The sequence below is a fragment of the Nannospalax galili genome, unplaced genomic scaffold (genome assembly GCF_000622305.1).
Source record: "Nannospalax galili isolate Female #2095 unplaced genomic scaffold, S.galili_v1.0 scaffold772, whole genome shotgun sequence".
NCBI lineage: Eukaryota > Metazoa > Chordata > Mammalia > Rodentia > Spalacidae > Nannospalax > Nannospalax galili.
The window spans coordinates 1,205,630-1,210,017 of NW_008332097.1; positions in this window are offsets into that span (position 1 = coordinate 1,205,630).

The following is a 4,388-nucleotide window of genomic DNA, read 5'->3' on the forward strand; positions in this document are numbered from 1 at the left end:
AGATGGAGGTGGGAATTGGCCTCATGGCCTCCTGGGGAATGCACTGAGGAGCTGGGTTGGTCTGGATGCAAAGGATCAAGAAGAGGAAAAGTCAGGCTTGATGTCCATGAAAGAGGCTGGCAGGTCATGTAAGCCCAGGGAAGCAGAGGGAGGTGAGTGCGGGGCCAGGCCCAGAGTGCTCCTGGGGACCAGAGAAGGAACTGAGTTTGTCTGGATGCAAAGGATCTGGAAGCAGTGGTGGTTCCCCAGGTGTCTGGGGTGCCAAGACAAGGAATGGGACAGGACCCAGGCTAGGAGGAGAGATGGTGGGGGGGAGATGGGAGGTTGAATGAGGCTGGAGGAGTCAAGGCGTGGAGGGAGAGATTGACTTACCCCAGAGAGAGGCCTGCGGGTTGGGGAGAGCAGTAGTCACTTTTTAAAAAAATCTTTCTGAGACAGAGTCACCCTGTAGACCAGGCTGGCCTTGAACTCACAGAAATCCATCTGCTTCTGCCTCCTGAGTTCTGGGATTAAAGGTGTGCACCATCATGCCCAGCCAAGAGTAGTCATTTTAAGAAGCTATTATTTACGAGAGAGAGAGAGAGAGAGAGAGAGAGAACATATGTACATGTGGTGCTCAGAGGATAACCTGAAGGAATTTGTCAGTTCTTTCCTTCCATCATGTGGGACCCGGAACTCAGATCAAGAGGTTTTACATTGTGTGTCTTGCCCACTGAGACATCTTTCCGTGTAATACATGACATTTATCACCAGCTACTTTGCAAAGACAAAACAGGAAGTCTAAAATAAACAAAAAAACCTTCTTTCCTAGACTATAAGACAGACTCATAAAAACATCTAGCTGCTTAGATATCAAAGAAATTGGTTAGAAGAAAAACCCCACAACTTTTGGCAATAAAAAAATACTCTTTTGGTTTTTAAAGCCAACAGAAACATGGGTGCTCACAGCAGCCTTGCTAGCAACTATGAAATACTCCAGGCAACCAGAAAAACCAGACAAATCCAGTTGCTTTCTTGGCTGAGAGACAAATGGCATGGATTAACTTATAAAATCCCAATTAGACATATTCTATGTGTTATTACAAACCCTCAACCTTTCAATGTTTAGGATTGTATTTCACTGGTTCATATGAGGATCATCTCCGTGGAAGACGGTGCTCCTGTGGGGCTACAAGAGTAAACTTTGGCTTTAAACACTAATACACAGGATGATCTGATCATTTCTGGTCACACTATGGTCCTTAGGTGGAGAGAAAGCTGGGGGTAGGGAATGGAAACTGATCTTGTGGTAGATAACTAAGACCTGAATCACAGTCCGCCTCTCTGTTACCTAGCTTCTCAACTTTCTTTTCTTTTTCCCTCCTGGGCTTCAGGATTCCATTTCATCTTCTTAAATATCTCCAACATTTAAAACATCTGTCAAGACAGTCTGAGAGGACAGGTTTGGACCTCCATCAGTGTAGCAGCTTGGATCTCAGCAGACCACCAGAGAGTGCCCAGTTTTGGCCTCCCTCTGAACTCCCTCTGGCATAGGGTTGAGAACCCAGAGGACTGCCTGAGAGTACCTGGATTCTGCCTCCACGTGGTGAAGGAAGCCTGAGTATACTTGACTAGAACCTGAGTTGGGCTTCTGTGGGTACCCCTGAATAGCTGATCTGAATCCATCAGTTCCCTCTGAATTAAACCTGAGAGAACCTGAACCATGTACCAACCAGCTTTATATAACCAATAAAGAAAGGACCTAGGAACCCAGATAATACAAACAGAAGTATACTTCAACTTAATTCTCATATCAGAATCATAAACAACTAAAGAAATTCACATTCCAAAACTACAAAAAAAGAATAATAAAATGGAAAGCCAAAACACTATGTCCCCACTAAACTCCACCAACCCTGAAGAAGAGTTCTACAAGGAGAACCCCCTAGAGATAACCCAGGACACTGAATTTCAAAGACCAATCATAAACATGATCAAGGAATTCAACGAATTTAAAGAACACATAAAAAAACAAAGAGCTAAAAGAAGATAGGGATAAACTTCTGAATGAATTCACAAAAGAGATAGAAACACTGAAGAAAACTCAGGCAGCAATGAAGGAGGAAGTGCAAAACTCAACAAGCCAACTTGAAACAACAGGGGAAAGCCTTACCTCTAGAATGAATGAAATGGAAAACAGAATATCAAGACTGCAGGATAAAGTTGAAGAATTTGACCACTCAAGCCAAGAGTACGGAAAATTTAAAAAAACACAGGAATGGATTATGCAAGCGATGTGGGACACCATGAAAAGACCCAATCTATGGATCATAGGAATAGAGGAAGGAGAAGAATTTCAGGTTAATGGTGTTGACCAGATCTTAAACAGGAATGTAGGAGAGAATTTTCCAAAATTAAGGAAAGACATCCCCATACAAATACAGGAAGCACATAGAACACCAAATAGACAGGATCAGAAAGGAAACTACCTCATATCATAGTTAAAAACACTAAATGTACAGAACAAAGAGAGAATGCTGAAAGCGGCAAAAGAAAAACAAGTCACATACAAAGGAAAGCCCATCAGAATTACAGCTGACTTATCAATGCAAACTATGAAAGCCAGAAGAGCCTGGACCAAGGTATTTCCAATTCTACATGACAATAGATGCCAGCCCAGAATACTATACCCAGCAAAAATATCTATTATAGTTGAGTGGGAAAGAAAAATCTTCCATGACACAAATAGCCTGAAAGAATACATGTCCACAGAACCAGCCCTTCAAAGAATACATGAAGCAATACAGAGAACGGAGAGAGAAACAACTATACCCTAGGGGTAAGAGAAGAAAATAAACAAAGGTATAATCTAGGAAACACAAAATTACACAGAGAACACAAACAGCAATCAAAATGATGGCAACCAATACACATCTTTCAATAATAACCTTAAATATCAATGGACTGAACTCCCAGTCAAAAGGCACAGGCTAAGTGAATGGATTAAGAAACAAAATCCATCTCTTTGCTGTCTGCAAGAAACCCATCTCAGAACCTTTAAGGACAGGCACTACCTTAAAGCAAAAGGATGGAAAAGAATACTCCAAGCAAATGGCACCAAGAAACAAGTAGGTGTTGCAATTCTAACGTCTGACAAAATAGACTTAAAACTAAAACTAATCAGAAGAAATAAAGAGGGTCACTTTATTCTGATCAAAGGAACAGTTAACCAAGAAGATAATACAATCCTTAACATATATGCACCAAATTCTGGTGCACCCAAACTCATAAAAACAACACTACAGGACTTTAAGACACAAATTAACCCCAACTCAGTAATAATAGTAGGGGACATCAGTACCCCACTGTATCCATTAGACAGGTCAACTGGACAAAGAATAAACAGAGACGTCTGAATTAAATGATACCATACATCAAATGGATCTAACAGACCTCTTTCGATTATTCCACCAAACACCAAAGAATACACTTTCTACTGAGCACCGCATGGAACTTTTTCAAAAATTGACCACACTGGGCCACAAAACAAACCTCAACAAATATTGAAATAATTCCTTGCATTCTATTGGACCACAAAGCAATAAAGGTAAATATCAATACTGGACAAAGCCCTAGTCACTATAGGAACTCGTGGTGATTGAACAACACACTCCTAAACAATGAGTGGGTCAAAGGAGAAATTAAGAAAGAAATAAAAGAATTCCTGGAATTCAACGAAAAGGACAATACAACACAACACAACCTCTGGGACACATTAAAATCAGTCCTAAGAGGGAAGTTTATAGCTCTAAGTGCCTACATTAAAAAATTAGAAAGAGCCCAAATAAATGACCTAACATTGCATCTCAATGCACTAGGAAGGCAAGAACAACAAATGAAACCCAAACTCAACAGAAGAGAAAAAAATAACAAAAATCAGAGCAGAAATTAATAAAATAGAAACAAAGAAAACAATACAAAGGAACAATGAATCCAAGAGCTAGTTCTTTGAAAAGCTAAACAAGATAGACAGACCCTTAGCCCAGTTAACCAAAAGAAAGAAAGAGCAAATCCAAATCAACAAAATCAGAGATGAAAGGGGAGACATCACAGCAGACGCCCAAAAGATCCAGACAAGGGAATATTTTAAAAACCTACATCCTACTAAATCTGAAAGTCTAAAAGAAATGGATATCTGAAATCATGGGAACCACCAAAGTTAAACCAAGAAGAGATCAACAGTTTAAAGAGACCATAACATATAAGGAAATTGAAACCACAATACAAGACTCACAACTAAAAAAAGCCCAGCCCCAGATGGATTTACAGCAGAATTCTATCAGACATTTAAAGAAGATCTCAAACCAATACTACTTAAATTATTCAAAATGATAGAAACAGAGGGAGAA